The sequence below is a fragment of the Canis lupus genome, unplaced genomic scaffold (assembly GCF_011100685.1).
Source record: "Canis lupus familiaris isolate Mischka breed German Shepherd unplaced genomic scaffold, alternate assembly UU_Cfam_GSD_1.0 chrUn_S2234H2434, whole genome shotgun sequence".
Taxonomy (NCBI): Eukaryota; Metazoa; Chordata; class Mammalia; order Carnivora; family Canidae; genus Canis; species Canis lupus.
Window position 1 is genome coordinate 3,498 of NW_023331120.1, and position 19,210 is coordinate 22,707.

Genomic DNA, 19,210 nt, shown 5'->3' on the forward strand with positions numbered 1-19,210 from the left:
AAGTGGCAATCACTGCCCCACCTTCTCCAGCAGAGAGTAAGCAGCAGAATGCTAAGCATTTTCACTTGAGTCACCTGGAAGCTGACACAAACACCCTTCACCTGCTGAGGCACCTCAGCAGGAGGATCATTTGTTTGAAGAAAAATAACTGAGGACCAAGCATCTCAATATAATAACCATAATATCCAGGGTCCAATAAAAAATATGATATGTCAAGAACCACTAAAATAAAATCCTGAATGAGAAAGGTGAATTGAATGACACCAACACTGAGGTTACTCACATGCTGTAATTATTGGACAGGTAGTCTTAGGCAACTATCATAGAATCCATGTGGTGTAAAATTACACTCTTCAAACAAATGGAAAAAATAGAAATGCAGAAATTAAAGAGAAATCATCAAAACAAACCAATTGGAAATTTTAGATCTGAAAAAGATAACAGAAGTCATCGAAAAAAAAGGAAAATCTCCAGAGGGACTCAAGAGTAGGTAACACTTCTTATTTGTTTGTTTTCTGGCTTATTTGTTGAAACCAAAAATGGGCTCCATTCCTTCTGTGCAGTTCCCACCACCTTGACTGATCTGCTGCGGCTGTCAGCAGGGGCGCTGTGCACCTGCTCAGAGCTGGCCAGGCCTGAAACCCACTGAAATGGTTCCACCTGCCTGGGCCCTGCACTGGTGCTCACTGCCAGAGGGAAAGATGACAGCAGCTGTCTCCTCCCAGGGGACAAACCCATAGCTCTCACCCACCCCGGAAATCCTCCCTGGATGGAAGCTATTAGCTGAGCTGAGGATCCAGATTCCGATGGCATTGTGGGCTCCTATTTGCACATATACCACCAAGCATCCCCTCATCCCTAGAGTGAGGAAGAGATAAAAGAAACATCCCAAATACAAATCAAAACGAAACTGAGATATGACCTCCCTCCAGTCATAACAGCTAACAGAAACAACATAGGAAATAGCAGGTGTGGGCAAAGATGCAGAGAAAGGGAACCCTCTTGCACTGTTGATGGGTGTGCAACCTTGTGTAGCTCCTTTGGAAAACAATTTGGAGGCCACTCAAAGGTTAAAAATAGAAATGCTCTGATTCAGCAATTATCCACCTAGGAATTTATGCAAAGAATACAAAAACACTAATTTAAAGGATACATGCACCCTGAGGTTCATAGTAGCATCCAACAATACCCGAATTATAGTGTGAGCCCAACTAATAAATGGTAAAGGAGTATATATGTATGTATGTATGTATGTATGTATGTATGTATGTATGTATATATACTATTACTCAGCCATAAAAAAAGAATGAAATATTATCATTTACAAGAGACGTGGTGGAGCTAAAGACTATAATGCTAAGTGAAATAAATCAATGAGAGAAAGACAAATATATAATTTCACTCATGTAGAATTTAAGAAATGAAACAAAATATCATAGGGGAAAAAGTGAGGAAAACAAGAAACAAACCCTTAACTCAAGAGAACTGACTAATGCTTACCAAATGGAAGGTGGGTGGAGGGATGGGTTACAAAGGTGGTGGGGATGAAGGAGTGCACTTGTGATGAGCACTGGCTCATTTATTTAAGTCTTGAATTACTAAGTTGCACTCCTATTACACATTGTGTTAGATATTTGGGATATAAAGAAAAACATAAATAGAAAAGAGACATCCCAGAGACCAGAGCCAGTTTTAAGGCCAGGGAATCTGTGGAAATTCCATACCATGATTTTGACTCCTCTCCTTCTCCTCCCCCTCCTCACCCACTTCCCCAATTCATGGAGATTTGAGAGGGATCCTTAGGAGGGATCCATCTGCCTTTCTTCTCCATTCCTAAAAAGGGTCTATTTTCATTTCAGGACCAATTCTCAGGTCATGGTGACTCAGGAGCCTTCATAGCCATGTCCCCAGGAGGGACAGTCACTTTCAACAATGCCTCCAGCACAGGACACTATCCATACTGGATCCAGGAAAAGATTGGCAAGTCTAGGCCATTTATTTATAATAAAAACAACAAATACTGATTTCTCAGACTCCTTTCTTGGGAGCAAGTCTGACGTGACAATCTCCTGGTCCCCAGCCTGAGGCCGAGACTGAGTACCCCTGGGGCTACACTATAGTGGTGCTGGGCCCAGTGAGAAACCAAGATGAGGAAGGGACACATACACTTTGTTTCATCCAGTGAAACATGGGTGATACAAATATCATGTGATTACTGACATCTCATGGCCAAACACCTGAGCCCAGAGCAGTATAAATGCAGACTGACCATGGGGAGATGGGCATTGGGAAGGGTCTGGACTGATTTCCATCCCTGTGTGAGTCCTAACATTGAATTAATGTATGAGTAACTCAGGAGGCCTTAGTTCACTAAAAGACAAATTCAGGTATTTTGTATTACAAAATGTCTATAGGATCAGAACTATAGATTGAGGCTAAATACATTTCCTCTAGGAAAAAAAAAAGGAACATTAAGAGTCTTCCTTTACAGCTAAAGAATGAAAAATGGAAAAATCCTCATTTTGTATTTTCTTAATGTTCACTTTATTGGGTTGTATTTCAGTGCAATGCAACTGTGTTGCGTATTTAAAAATAGTAATAATAATCTTAAGAAAAAAAGGGGACGCGTGCTTGGCTCAGCAGTTGAACTCATGAGTTCGGCCCTGGGCTTGATCCTGGATTCCTGGTATGGAGTCCCATGTCAGGCTCTCTGCATGGAGCCTGTTTTTCCCAGAGTCTGTGCCCCTGCCTCTCTCTGTGTGTCTCCCTTGAATGAATAAATATAAACTTATAAATAAATAAATAATTAATTTAAAAACCACATAGGGATAATTATAAGCCTTTTTGGAAAGGATTCATCTTTCCTAATATCCTCACTTAAATTGTATCCTACCAAAGAATATATGTTGAAATGTAGACCTCAGGACTTAAGAATATGACCTTATATGGAAAAGGGATGCTGCAGATGTAATTAGTACAGATGAAGGGGGTGTGGTGATCTCCTAATTCAATTGATTCTGTGTAACATGACACTCAGATGGAGACAAGGAGGGATCCCTGGGAGGGTGGAGACAGAGATTGTGGTTCTGCAGCTGCAGACAGGGAACCCCAAAAATTTTCCTCAAATTTCTTACAGTTATGGAGAGGCAAGAAGGACTTCTCTGCAGGTTCCAGACAGATCATGGCCACTCCCTACAAAGTGTGGAGTTGCGTATGAACAGCAGAAATGCATTTTTATTGTTTTAAGCCACTTATTTTGTGGTGCTTTTTAATGGCAGCCTTAGAAATATAATATAATCTAAAAATCAATTTATAGATCTCGGAAGTGTCACTAGTAAGTGGATTACAACTGAACAATGAAATTATTTCTCAATTATAAAATTGGAAGTTATTAAGTTTCACTTTATCCACTGCAATTGTTTGCTCATATAGGATACCTCAAACTTTGATGATGACAGTATGAATTGGCAATCAATTTTGGAACATAAATTTTGAATACTTATCAAATATTAAATATATATATGACCTGCATCACCGTTACAATTTTATATGTTCTTTGCTTTTCTACCATGTTATTGTATTTTATTTTATTTTATTATTATTATTTTTTTACATATTTTTTTATAAATTTATTTTTTATTGGTGTTCAATTTGCAACATGTAGAATAACACCCAGTGCTCATCTAGTCAAGTGCCCCCCTCAGTACCCATCACCCAGTCACCCCACCCCCTGCCCACCTCCCTTTCTACACCCCTTGTTTGTTTCCCAGAGTTGAGTTGAGTCTCTCATGTTCTGTCTCCCTTTCTAATATTTCTCACTCATTTTTTCTCCTTTCCCCTTTATTCCCTCTCACTATTTTTTATATTCCCCAAATGAATGAGACCATATAATGTTTGTCCTTCTCTGAAAGAAGATGTGGTCTATGTATACAATGGAATATTACAGCCATTAGAAATGACAAATACTGCCATTTGCTTCGAGTGGATGGAACTGGAGGGCATTATCTTGAGTGAAATAAGTCAACCGTTACAAATTTTTGAAGTCAATTCTAATGAAAATTATCTAGTTAATACACTCCAAGATAAATATACAGGTACATCTAGTTAAGACATGTTACAATAACAAATAATTGAAACCAAAATGAATATCCCTCTGTGGAAAAGTCGTGAAATTATGGTATATTATCCTATGAATAAATGATGAACTATGAATCAAAATGAGAGCATCCTAATGCTTGTCAAGAATCCTAATGCTTTCAAAAATCAGTGATTAGGGAATCCCTAGGTGGCACAGTGTATTAGCACCTGCCTTCGGCCCAGGACTTGATCCTGGAGTCCCAGGATCCAGTCCCACATCAGGCCCCTGCTGGAGCCTGCTTCTCCCTCTGCCAGTTTCTCTGCCTCTCTCTCTGTTTGTCTCTCATGAATAAATAAATTAAATCTTTAAAAAATATTTTAAAAAATTCAGTGATTATGTTTTTTAAGGAGCAATGGAACTACAGAAAAAAAATAAGATTATGTTATGTAGTATATATGTGTTGTGTAGGTGTGTGTGTATATAAAATACTAGAACAAATCTAAGACAGTTTTATCAGTTATCCCTTCAGGAAGTAAGTGGCAGCGAAACTGAGGGTGCATTGGTATCATATTAATTCTTGTAAAAGATTTTATTAATTTATTTAAGATAATGAGTGAGTGAAAGAGGAGGATGAGGGAGATGATCAGAGGGAGGAGGAGAAGCAGACTCCCTACTAAGCGAGGAGCCCAGTGCAGGGCTCTATCCAGGATTTCTGGGATCATGATCTGAACTGAAGGCAGACACTTAACCTACTGAGCCAACAAGGCTCTGCATATCAATTTTATAGACCATTTAGAGCAATGTTATTTAATATCAACCTTTGTACTGAGCAAAATTACACAAGTAGGCCAAAAATATCTTAAACGTATCAACAAGTCCTTACAAAATAATTGTTGTAAGGGTAATATCCACAGAAGTAACCAAGAACAAAGGACATGTCATCCCTGAATGCATGATACACTCATTGCCAAGACAGGTACATGAGGGCTGGTGAACCTAACAGGGATCATGCCAAAAACAACAAAAACCAAGTAAGTCAGCTTATAAGGGTAACCCAAGTAGAAATATTACCCAGGTTGAAACAATGGGTTTCTCTAGAGACTTTAAATCTTGAGCTCACTTTAAGTGCATTAAATCCCAATAATGATGCCAGGGACATGGCCTGTGCAAACTACAATGTCAGGAAATCCTGAAACATACTGTGACATAAATATTCCAGTTAGCTGTCAAATGACGGCCTGATGCCCTGGAAAAATTAACAGCTCAATCCCACAGAGCTGACCTGCTCATTCTACTATTCTGGGTGGTGACATCAGAGGTCCAACTGCAAAGATCAGAGGCCATTCTAGGAGGGCTGGGAAGGTTGATACAGGCTGGGGGACATGGTGTCTGAGGCCAGCAGGGGCAGCGAGTGGGCTGCTCCTGGGAGTCAGGGTCTGAGTGAGGAAGACCAGGAACATCTATCACTGGCCCCTGCACCCTAGAGCAAGCAGGGTCCTCCCTGTGGGTGACTTTTCTACACCTAAGGCCTTGGAGCCACAAGAGCTCTCAGCTCTGAATCACACAGGCCTCATGATTTGTCCTCTACTACGTCATGGAGTAACCTGTCCAGACATTATTTCCATGGAATGATAGATGGACAGGACAATCATACAATAATTATCAGGAGAACACAAAGGGGAATGTCATTCAAAATGCTCCCTAAGCATCACTTGTTCACACAATGTCCTACTCATTTCTGATAAAGAGACATCCCTGTTCAGCTCCCCGTGGTACTGCAACAGGGTCCATGATAACTGAGAGGAGACCACTGCCCCTAACTCTGTCACAGGGGATCTGAGATTCCCAGTGTCCTCACTGCTGGGAGAGGCACCGCTAATACCCTCCAAGACAGAAGAGGGAATGTCACTGGGGAGGGAAGAAAATGTTCCAGGGATGGGTTAGATTTGAGGTGAAGTAGATATGAGGCCAGGGGGTGGAACACGTCCATCTCCTCATTCAGCTCTCAGGCTTTGCAGAGAAGAAGCTTGGGACAGAGGTCACTAGAGACAGTATGGTGGTCATTTTCTAAAAGATGTCCTCCTGATACCCAGTGTCTAAGGTCACCTTGCAGTCACTTATGCGTGTGAGGTCCCAGAGTCTGCTCATTTCAAAGCCTTCCAGGGGACATGCTGGTGACTCTAGGGCAGAGAGAGAAGAAGCTGATTTGCATGAAGTGCCTTCTTAACCTCATAGGACAGGAGACATGAAAAGGTCCAGGGACACCCCATTCCATCCCAGGACACTGAGGAAGCTGCAATCCGTGAGGGTGCCCACCATGGCTTGGACGGTGTTTCTACTTGGGCTCCTTGCGTATGGCTCAGGTCAGGGAAAAGACTTTGCATCTGTGGGGAGCACATAAAACAGGGACTCATGTGACCCTTGTTTCCCATATCAACACCTTTCTCTCCTTTTGATTTTAGGAGCAGATTCTCAGACTGTGGTCACCCAGAAGCCATCACTCTCAGTGTCTCCAGGAGGGACAGTCACACTCATATGTGGCCTCAGCTCTGGGTCAGTCTCTACAAGTAATTACCCTGGCTGGTACCAGCAGACCCAAGGCCGGGCTTCTCGCACAATTATCTACAGCACAAGCAGCCGCCCCTCTGGGGTCCCTAATCGCTTCCCTGGATCCATCTCTGGGAACAAAGCCGCCCTCACCATCACAGGAGCCCAGCCTGAGGACGAGGCTGACTATTACTGTTCCTTGTATATGGGTAGTTACACTGACACGGTGATTTAGATCTATGGGGAAGTGCAGCCAAAATCTCCTTATGGCTCAGAAAGGCTCAGCTTTAAAGGCAGGAGAGAAAGTGAGATGTGAAAGGGTCAACACCACCATGGGAAGTGAAGATCCCTGGTCCCATTCTCCTGTTCAGTGGTTCATGACAATAACCCAATTTATCTCTCCCAGGGTGTGTCCATCTCTCCAAAGTGACCTTCCAAGACTGTGCTTTCTTCCTCCTTCTCTGTCTAAATGTTGAGGAGTGGGGCTTCCCTTCCATTTTACGTAAACCAGTACTGAGACCCAATCTACAGTTTCAATATGGTCTATTAAACATAGAGCCTTGGGATCCCTGGGTGGCGCAGCGGTTTGGCGCCTGCCTTTGGCCCAGGGCGCGATCCTGGAGACCTGGGATCGAATCCCGCGTCGGGCTCCTGGTGCATGGAGCCTGCTTCTCCCTCTGCCTGTGTCTCTGCTCTCTCTCTCTGTGTGTGACTATCATAAATAAATAAATAATTAAAAAAAATAAACATAGAGCCTTGGTAGATCTCATTTTATTCACTAAATTGATGATGAGGACCAAATTAATATTTTCATCATGTGGAGCTTGATAAAGCTGTAATCCTCCATGTTATACCTCTAAATCTGAAACCACTGTCAGTGTTCATAGATGTGTATTTAACAAGCATTCCAAGAGATTTGTATGGAAGTTAGTGTTACGAAGCATCTATTATTGTATTAATATGAAATTATTTCTGAAAATATACCCTTAAATGCAAAGAGAGTAACATCTCTAACATAATCATTCCCACATTCCACTAACGATCCAACCACACTGAGAAACAGATTCAAAATTGCAATCCATTTGTGGTCACAACAGCCTGCTTTGGAGCAGTGCATGCTGACATGAAGAAGCGAAGGACCATACGTGACCAGTAGATGTGAATGTGTAATTCGGTCTGGAGACTGTACGATTTGAGCATCATGGTTCCTGATGACCATTGGCTCTCAGGGAAATATCAAGAGACCTAGGATAGTGTAATTATTACCTGTTTGATGGTTTCTTCTAAATAATTTTTGCAACACTTGCCATTATACTAGGATGGTTTCTATTTATTTTGCTTTAAAATACATTATATTTATTAAATATTAGTAAAACAATCTCATTTGTAATAAAATTAATATTTTAGTTTTTTCACATCAACAATAATATTAGAGGCACATGTGTGGCTCAGTTGGTTAAGCATCTGTCTTCATTTTTTAAAAAGGTTTTATTTATTTGTTCATGAGAGAGACACAGAGAGAAAGATGCAGAGACACAGGCAGAGGCTGAAGAAGGCTCCATGCAGGGATCCGGAAGCCCAGGATCATGTCCTGGGCCAAAGGCTGGCATTAAACCACTGAGCCACCCAGGATCCCCAAGCATCTGTCTTTAGCTCAGATCTTGATCTTGGTGTTCTGGGATTGAGCCCCACATCGAGCTCCGTTCTCAGGTTTGAGCCTGCTTCTCCCTTGGCCTCAGCCTGCCTCTCCTCCTGATTCTGTGAACTCTCTGAGGTCAGAGATCACTCTGTCAAATACGTAAACAAAATATTAAAAATAAAAATAAAAATAAACAATGATATTAAACATAAAGGAAAACTACAGCCAGATAAAGCGGAGCCATGGAAATAATTTATGCACTGTAAATTATGTTTAAGGAATGAGGAGTTGCTTCATTTAACTCATGCTGGCCAGCACTTGCACCAAATTATGTGTTCATATCGGCTGCTGACATCCTCAACACAAAGATAACTCCAGGGACAAAGGCTTCTCTAGATAATTCCTTCAAACATTTAAGGAAGAAATAATGAGAATACTACAGAGAAGCAGGGAGGAATGAACAACTTCAAGTATACATATAAGGCTTATGTTCCTCATTTACTATACCGAGACTCAATTTTCAAAACAAAATAAAATCGTTGTTCAGATTCTTCCCATGACAATTTAAAATGTGTCAAATAAGTTGTATATATAACGTGTACTAACAAGTGACACTGGATTCATCATGTCTATTCTCAATTATCTCTTCAGTGTTTCTATGTCCTAAGAAATAGCAAAACAGGGATCCCTGGGTGGTGCAGCGGTTTGGCGCCTGCCTTTGGCCCAGGGCGCGATCCTGGAGACCCGGGATCGAATCCCACATCGGGCTCCCGGTGCATGGAGCCTGCCTCTCTCCCTCTGTGTGTGTGTGTGTGTCTCTCTCTCTCTCCTCTCTCTCTCTGTGACTATCATAAATAAATAAAAATTAAAAAAAAAGAAATAGCAAAACAAAAAATGTTGTAAGGACTCATGTTCCCTGGCTTTCCAAATGTCATAAAACCAGAGTCTGTGCTGCTAAGTGTTTTTCCCCTGAAATGAGGACAATGAACCTTTCTTTGACTTTATTCCCCTCAGATCCTGGACCATCTCAGCAGGGGGCCATCCTCCCCAGCATGCTTTCAGCACCTCCAGGGCTCAGAGCAGAGCCCTCCCTTCCCTCCCAGGCTCCAGTGCTCAGGAGTGGCCAAGGCTCACTGCGTCTTAGGCCTGAGCACTAGGATGTGGGATGTTGTGTGAGGACACAGGCCCTGGGCAATTCCATTCTCAGAGCTGGACAGGATCCTTTGCTCAGCACCTGAGGTTTCCATTGTGCAGTTGAGGTGAAGGGGATCAGCCAAAGTGAGCATTTGGGGCCTTTGGCCATGAACCCTTTTATGGGATGAGATTTGGGGGATGTTGCACCATTACTGGGAAAATGCTCAGCCTGCATCAGTGAATTTGGGTGATGTGGGTGAACAGATGTGAAAAGATGTAAAGAGATGTGAACAGACCCCTTACCAAAAATGTACACAGAAAACTATTGCACCTGTGTAAAGATTTCCCACATGATATGGCACTGGAGGAATACACACTGAAACAGGGAGGTAGCACCAGACTCCCATCAGCATGGCTAAAATTCAATACCACGTCAACATCAGATGGTGCCCAGGATGTGGGGAGCAGGAATCTCCTTCACTGCTGGGGGGAATGCCAAATGCCCTAGCCACTTTGTTTTTTTTGTTTATAAAAAATTTAAGCTTCTCAATAAAAAAGCCTCAGACACCAGGCCTAAGCCCAGGGGTTATTGTCTCACATCCTCACTACCTGAGAAACTAAAAATCATGATGCCATGAGCTGTATACACAGCATTTGAAAAAGACAGTTTCCTCCTCCTTAAAAAATGTTCTCCATTTGGCATCCAAAGCAGACATCCCAGTATTAGTCCTAGTCCTCCACCCCGCTGATAGACTAGTCGTCAGGCAGCAGTACAGTGATGAGCAGGAGCCCTGCATTGGCCGAGGTTTCTTTGGATCCAGAGACCTGGTGTCTATTACAGGGGAACCTCAGCAGATACCAGGCAGGGCTCCGTGCCTGTGCGGGAGCCATTAAAAGGAACAGCTGCCAACACTGATCACTGCTCAGGGTGCAGGTGTGTCTGGCTGTAGTACCTGGAGACACAGAGAAGGGGGTGGCTGGGTAGCAGAGGCTGGGACAGGGTACCTACAAACATAGACATGTGTGAACGATAGGGCATTTTTGCCAGACGGTTCTCAGTCGTAGGGCCTGATAACATCTTGGAAGCTCCCCCAGAGGTCAGATTTGTTCCCTACCTGATCAAAGAGACAGGAACAGGAGGAGGACAGGTATCTAGGCCATTGCTGAAGACCCTGCCACCATAGTGGGACTGGCCTGTCCCAGGAGTGTCTTATCTCACTGCTGACCCAGAGAAATGAAAGTGCTTTTCATGCAACTTTGCACCTTCAGCCCGACTCTCAGACTCTACTTAATTAGTGATTCAGGAGCAGAGGTAGGACCTGAGGACAAGAAGGCTGAGAACAGGCTCTGCTCACGTGGGAAACAGGGATGGGTGGAGGGAGCAGCTGTGGGAACCCCACAGGACCCTGCCCAGAAGACTTTAGCAGGCCCTAAGGGAACCCAGCTGCTAGGGTCTCCGCCTCTGCCCATCCCTGAGGTCCCGGGCCTCCCCAGCTGGAAGGGTCCCCCTGCAGGGCCCAGGAGATGCACAGGTTGCCTGCCAGTACATGTCCCTCTATGGTCCTCGGTATCCTGAGTGTGAAACATCCAGAGCTGTGTCACCAGCACTCACCTGTGACCTGAAAGACTGTGTGAAGCAGCTGTGGGGTCTGATGCAAGAACATGGATACACTGTCTTTGGTTGAGAGATTCCCACATGGAAGGGTAAACAGTCATCCAGCTATAATCATCCCTGTGACTGTGGGAATGTCTACAAAATAAAAGTCATGCAAAAGACTGAGCCTATCCCACCTGTGGGGCATTTTGGGAACTCCTCAGAGGAGTGCCTTTCAAGTTGATCTCAAGAGAGGAGTAACCAATGACCTGCCACAAAGAGTCATAGAAGAGGAAAATCAAAACAGGGCATAAGGATCCTGAAATCAGGATGGAAGGCAGAGATTTCACAGAAGCACCAGCACCTGGTGACATTTGGGTCACCTCCCTGGTGAGAACCCCTCATTTGGGATCTGCCTCCCTCGATTGGGAGGGCCAGAGAGGACAGGGCAGGACTGAAAATACCAAGTTGTCAGGGCAGAGCAACTGAGGCAGGAAACACTGCAGGTGGGGATGCAAGCAGATGTGCTCCCAGGAGCCACTCAGGCCTGTGCAGCAGGAGGAAGGCAGGGAGAGAGAGGGGGAAGAGGACTGTGTGAACCACGGTCCTCTATGATGACAAGCCCTTCAGAGGTGCTGATGTCGCTGCAGGGGAGCCTCACGTAAGGAGAGGCTTCTCTGTGCATGAAGGAGTAGAAGATCTGGGGAAGGAGCACAAACACTGCAATTCCAAGCTCAGAAAGGGGGGCCACCAGGCCTTGAGCAGCAGGAGCAGTGCCCCTGGCCCCAAGGCTGGTGTGCAGTCCTGGTGAGCAGGCCCCCAGGGTGGGTGTAGCCAGGCAGGGGGAAACAGGAGCCTGGGACAGATCCCAGAGCCCCCACCCCTGGGTTGCTGCAGGGAGACAGGAGTCCTGGAGGCAGCATCCCTCGGTCCCCACAGGAATGTTCAGGCAAGGCTGAGGGGAGTGGGCATGTGTTAGGGGGATGTTTGCAGACCTTCACACCCCAGGGGGAGGAGGAGCATGAGCTGAATGTCCAAGGTCAGGCTTCTGTGTCTGGGACAGTGGGCACAATGAAGTGGGTGTGGAGATGGACCCCAACCTCTGCACCTACCTGCACATCCCCAGGACCCCAGCCACAGGGAGGCAGAGATGGGGGCTCTATCTCATCCTTTATCCCCTGGGAGGAGGAGAATATATCCTGGTCAAGGCCTCCACCCCAAATTCCTCTCCTTGATTTCGGTCATGGAGGGGCCCTGAAGGATCCCCCTGAGGTGTGGGGGCCTGGAGCTGACATCAGGTGGGCCCTGGACCTAGACACATGCAGGAGCTGCCTTCTAGGTGCCAGCACCCCATGGACCCCAGGTGAAGACCCCCAGTCCCCTGCTGCCCCAGCCCGGGTCCCCCCTGACTGATGAGGGGACAGGAACCCAGAGCAGAGCCCCCTGCCTCCAGTGCTCTGGGTCCCGACCCCTTGTGGATGGAGCACAGGCCACACCCAGGTCACACCCAGCCTTCCTGAGGCTGCACCTCATGACAACAAATGGCTCAGAGTCCCCTGCTGTGGCTCCTCCCTGGGGAACTGTCTCCCAATGGTCCCCACTGCTCCACTGCATCTCCAGGATTAGAGTGAGGCTCCGGTCAGCACGATCACCAGGAGAGGGAGCACATGGACAAAGACATCAGGGATGCTGCCCCATGGACTCCAGTGGGGGACCCAAAACCTGATCTCTCTCTGTCTCTGTCTCTCACCCCAGCCCCTTACTCAGTCAGCGGAGCCTCTGTACACACTCCTAGTGGGGAGGCTACGGGCTCCCTCTGTCTCTATGAATTCCTCTGTCTGTGGCCCCAGGTATGTGCTGTAATTACAGGTTTATAGATGACCAAGCCTTACTTTTCAAAGTTTCCTGAGTTGCAGCTGAAGGACGTCCTGCAGTCATCACCAGATCTACAAGAGCAGATCCGATCTTGACATTGCTTATGGAGAGGCTGAGACCCACACAAACACAGGACCTTCTGTTCCTTTTTTTAATAATAAATTTATTTTTCATTGGTGTTCAATTTGCCAACATACAGAATAACACCCAGTGCTCATCCCAAGTGCCCTCTCAGACCCTGTCACCCATTCACCCCCACCCCCTGCCCTCCTCCCCTTCCATCACCCCTAGATCATTTCCCAGAGTTAGGAGTCTTTATGTTCTGTCTACCTTTCTGATATTTCCCACACGTTTCTTCTCCCTTCCCTTATATTCCATTTCACTATTATTTATATTCTCCAAATAAATGAGAACTTACAATGTTTGTCCTTCTCCGATTGACTTACTTCACTCAGCATAATACCCTCCCTGCGCCTTTTGATGGGTCATTAAGCCATTAACGTTCAGAGTTACTATTTCAAGTTATGAGTTTAGTGTCATCATGATATCTATTCAGTCCCTGCTTTTGTGGATTGTTCCACTGGACTTCTTCTTAAAGGGGAATTTTTAAGAGTCCCCCTTAAAATTTCTTGCAGAGCTGGTTTTCAGGTCACATATTCTTTCCATCCCTGCCTGTCTTGGAAGCTCGTTATCTCTCCTTCTATTTTGAATGATAGCTTTGCTGGATAAAGTATTCTTGGTTGCATGTTCTTCTCATTTAGGACCCTGAATATATCCTGCCAGCCCTTTCTTGCCTGCCAGGTCTCTGTGGAGAGGTCTGCTCTTACCCTAATACTCCTCCCCATAAAGTCAGGGATTTCTTGTCTCCTGCTGCTTTAAGGATCTTCTCTTTATCTTTGGAATTTGCAAGCTTCACTATTAAATGTCCAGGTGTTGAACGGTTTTTATTGATTTTAGGGGAGGATCTCTCTATTTCCTGGATCTGAATGCCTGTTTCCCTTCCCAGATTAGGAAAGTTTTCAGGTATGAGTTGTTCAAATACATATTCTGGCCCTCTGGACCTTTTGGCGCCCTCGGGAACCCCCATGAAATGTAGGTTTTTCTTCCTCAGGCTGTCGTTTATTTCCCTTAATCTATCTTCATGGTCTTTTAATTGTTTGTCTCTTTTTTCCTCAGTTTCCCTCTTTTCCATCAACTTGTCTTCTATGTCACTCACTCGTTCTTTCCAACTCGTTAACCCTCGTCGTTCAGACTTCTAGTTTGGATTGCATCTCATTCAATTTTTAATTTCTGCCTGACTAGATCTAAATTCTGCAGTCATGAAGTCTCTTGAGTCCTTTATGCTTTTTTCTAGAGCGACCAGTAGGTGTATAATAGTGCTTCTGAATTGGCTTTCTGACATTGAATTGTAATTCAGATTTTGTAACTCTGTGGGAGAGAGAACTGTTTCTAAATCTTTCTTTTGAGGTGAGGTTTTCCTTCTAGTCATTTTGCTCAGTGCAGAGTTGCCAAAAACAAGTTGTATTGAGAAAAGGAGAAAAAGAGAGGAGAGAAGAAGGAAAGAAAAGAGAAAAACGAAAAAGATAATAGGAAGAAAATAAAAGAGAAGAAAAAGAGAAAGAAAAAGAAAGAAAGGGAAAAGGGTGGGGGGAAGCAAACAGAAATCAAAAAGCAAAAAAAAAATGACACACACCTCGGAGTATCTTCTGATTCTGTAAACTTTAAGTCCCTTGACTTCCTCTGGAACTTGTTTTCTAGCTGGTCTTCTGGGGGCGGGGCCTGTTTGCTATTTTTCAGGTGTTAGCCCTTGGGGAGCTGCCCAGCCCCCTGCCTGGTGCAGGGCTCAATGGGGTTGTTTATCCAGGAGGAGCAACATCAGTGGCAGCGGTCAGCTCTCCAGCCCTAGAGTCAGCTCCCACAGTAACTATGGAGCTCTCCATCTGCAGGGGCCTGGATGATCTGGGGGCAGGGCCGCTGATCTGCTCAGCTTGGGGCAGGATCATCCTTGCTGACCTGGGCCCTCCTGGCCTCTGCCTGTCCCAGGGGGAGGCCAGATCCTGGGCTGTGTCCCCAGCGCCCTTTGGTCCCGGGCCTGCACTGTTGGATTCGTGCTCTGGGTGGCGCAGCCCCCTCTGCAGAGCCGCCGCCTGAGCCCCTCCAAGCTGCTCTCGGAGCTGCGCAGCCCCCTCCACACGGAGTCTCTTCCTCTGTTGGAGCCGCCTCCAGGCAGCTCCCCTCCCCAGCCACTTTGGAACATACCTGGGCAGTTTCTCCCAGAGCTAAACAAAATTTTAATGATACAATACAAAATTCATGCTCTTAGGTAATTCTATAAATGAATGACTTATGTCCACCCAATATATGTACCTAAATGTTTCTCCCTGTTTTGTTGATGATTGCCAAGACTAGAAAACAACAAATATGTCCTGAAAATGGTGTATAGCGTAAATAAATTCTAGTATGTCCATACATGGAATGTGATTCAACAATTCAAAGATATAAATTTTCAGGGCAGAGGAAGACATTGGGGAGACTACTATGTATATTTCTCAGTAAAAGAAGCTAATCTGAAGAGACTAACTAGATCAGTGCACATGGAGAAATGGGGGGCAGGAGCCCTGGGCTCCAGCTCAGCCCAAGGTGCACATGTCTCTTGCAACCACCAGAGAGCAGTGGTGCTCCCTTGTACATCCCCCAGGAGTGTCTGTCTCTGGGCCTTTTGCAGGTGCTCCTGTGTCACTCCTGGGTGAAGCCCTTACCCCCGACTCCTATACTCTCTTTTGCTCAGCTGGAGCCCTGGCTAAAGTCAAAGGAAGAACTTGCAAAACCTTAGGAAAGAGGAAAGTTTGCATGAGAAACCTCCCCCCAAAATGTGAGTATCAGGGAAGCACAGAAAATGGGTTGGTAGGCCAGGCTTGCATGTGGGGCTCAGGATCCAGAGTTGGGCTGTCTCTACCTTGTTCCTCATGCTCCTCCGTCACTGCATAGGTAATTTCCACATACCCTGGGCAATAAAATAATACCCCGAGGAGATCCTACTGGGTCAAATAACAAAGTCTCCATCAGTAGGATTTGCTCTAAGTCCTTCTCATGGCATTCACTGGATCAAGGACAGATGAGATAAACAAGACTTACATCACCCAACAAGACCCGGACTTTAGATTGTTGCAAGATCTCCTCTCATGTGAGTCCTCACTGCCAGAACCAAATCCCCCTTCAGGATACGATCTTTCAGACACCTGCATTTTATTTCTAGAATCAGCTCCATGGAGAACCATCCATCAGAAGTCCCAGGTGGAACAGGGTGCAAAGTGGCCTCTTCTCTCTCTTCCCTGTACAATATCTTTGACTCTGCGGTTTCTGGATTTCTCTGTGCTTCCAGAATTCAGAGTATGTGAGCCTGTGCTCACCCACCATCCTCAGGGTCACGATCTCTGGGAAGCAAAATCCCGGTCACCAGGAAACACCAACTTCCTCTATAAGTAGGATCCTGTCAGCAGGGCAGCCAGGATGTGCCCTGAACACCTGTTATCCTGGGACAAAGCTGATTCTCAGGAATCCCAATGGCATCTGTGTCCCTATGAGCAGATCATCCCCTGACCATCCATTCGCTCCAGTCAGCACCTGAGGCTGATCAGTACATTGATTCTGGGACCCCAGCGTCAGTACTATTCTCACAGTTCTCAGAGTCCATGGTTACGGGGAACACACCCTCCCTGTACTCTAAGGACTGGACTGTCACACCCTGAGTCACCCACCTGACACCTCCAAAGAGGCTGGACCTCTGTGGAGAAAATTTCTTTCCCAGCTCTGGACCACATGGTCTCCCTATCTCTATGTCTCCACCACTCACATGTGGGACCTTTGACATAAACTTCGGGTGCAGCTGGCCTTGGTATTGGAAGTTCCTTCTTGTAGTCATGGGTGGCTGGATGAGCAATAAATCTGTCCTGAACATGCTGGGTACCAGGCAGAGGGACTACAGCTGTGTCCAAGCCAGAGACAAGTCTGAACTCAGATTGCTCTGCCCTGGAAGCTCTGTGTGTGTTTGATGACTCCATGGCTGACATGGCTCTGAACTTTGTAGGCATAGTCTCTCCTTGAGTTTCCTTAGCCATCACTTTAGACTTTCCTGCTTATAAATTTTTTTTATTTATTATTATGATAGTCACAGAGAGAGAGAGAGAGAGGCAGAGACATAGGCAGAGGGAGAAGCAGGCTCCATGCACCGGGAGCCCGACGTGGGATTCGATCCTGGGTCTCCAGGATCGCGCCCTTGGCCCAAAGGCAGGCGCCAACCGCTGCGCCACCCAGGGATCCCGACTTCCTGCTTATAAAAAAAAAAAAAACCACACCATATTAAACTTATGACCGAAAATCAGAAAGATGATTTTATAAAAATGTTGTAGACTCCTTTTCAAGCAAGAACAGAAGCCCTTCCTTTAACAGTTGTTGTTGCATCCAATTCCTTAAACCAGCCTTTTCGTCCATATTCTCTCTGCACTAAGCCCGATCTGGGAAAGGTCCATAGTGATTCCACCTGCAGCCTCACAATTACTTTGTCACTGAGTTTTAAATCAATCTCCCTGAGAGGCATTTTGTTTGAAGGAGCCCACATCCCTTTTAAATGCCCAGGTGACTGAGGGGTGACTCACACATAATCTCTGTCCCTTGGTCTCTGTCAGAGCAACTTCAGCAGTCACTCCTGTCTGACAAGACCTTCCAACAGTTTTGCCCCCTGTGCTGTGATGTTACTGGTACACACAGCCTCACCTGGCAGGGCTCCTGCGTCTTGTGACCATGTGCTGGGAAGAGAGTCTCTAGGAGGGAGTCCCTGACCACAGTGTGTGGGGAAACTATTGTGACAACAACATGCACATAGGGAGAGGTGACAAAGATCTCAGTGTGTGATCTACCGGGATTAACACATGGGCTTCTACCCACAACCTGAAAAGAATTCTCCCTGTCCCTCATTGTTTTACAAACATCAGTGGAAGGAATCCTCTAGAACTCAGAGAGGAATCACATAACAGGAGAAAACACAACATGTTGCACTGAAGGTTCCAAATGTCCATAGAGGACCCGTCACTATTCTGGACTTGATCCTGATCCAAGAGGAGTTTCTATAGAGACACCACCTCTGTCCTGAGTCAAGAACTCCAAGGGGCTGTGGACACATTTACCCATGAGAAGTCTAAGTAAAGCAGAAAGTTTTTCCTCAGGTTATGGGAGGTTACATAAGAGGACTCCTGGCATGGCCCTGAAACACTGGATAGAGCACTGGGTAGACACCCTTTGTTTTAGATGAGCTCTGATCACCAAGTCACACAATAATGTATCTGGGGTTGGACACCAGGGGGTGATGGGGTCCATTTCTGAAGAGTAAAGGATGATTATAGCTGGGACCTGCCACCAGGCACTGCCTGTGCCCTCTGCTCAGGACTCACAGCTGGGACCTCCCTACCTCAGGTTTCTACACAGCACCTCCCCTAACCTCCCTACACCCTTCACATCTCTAGGCTGAGGGACTTGGCCCAGGGCCACTGAGGGACCAAAGAATTGGGGTTTCATTTGCAAGTAATGCCCTTCCCTCTCTCAGAGGATGAAGAAGGGAAGGGAGGAATGAGGGGAGGGCTCTGCTCAGCTGTGGGACCACAGAAGGCAGGATCAAGAATGACCTCCCCCATGGCATGTTGCCATCTCCTCCTCACCCTCCTCGTTCACTGCACAGGTGACTGGATGTGGGGACAGAGGAAGGGGCCCTGTGAGGACGTGTGGGGGGTCCTGCGTCTTTCTTTTGTCTCCAGACCCTGGCATCACCCTCTCTATGTCTCTCCCCTTGCAGGGTCCTGGGCCCAGTCTGTGCTGACTCAACCAGTCTCAGTGTCTGGGGCCCTGTGCCAGAGGGTCACATCTCCTGCACTGGAAAGCAGCTCCAACATTGGTTATAGCAGTTGTGTGAGCTGATATCAGCAGCTCCCAGGAACAGGCCCCAGAACCATCATCTATAGTATGAATACTCAAACCCTCTGGGGTTCCTGATCGATTCTCTGGCTCCAGGTGAGGCAACTCAGCCACCCTAACCATCTCTGGGCTCTCAGGCTGAGGACAAGGCTGACTATTACTGCTCAACATATGACAGCAGTCTCAATGCTCACACGGTGCTCCAGGCCTGTGGGGAATTGAGACAAAAACCTACTTATCTGTCTGCAGTGAGCGGAGTAGTGAGTGAGCGCCCCAGCAGCTGCCTGCTTAGGCTCCCCCTGGGTTTCTGCTTATGCTTTGCCTGATGCTCAGATCCAAGGTCCATCCTCAGAGCCCTCCTGGGAATGGAGACTCCTTT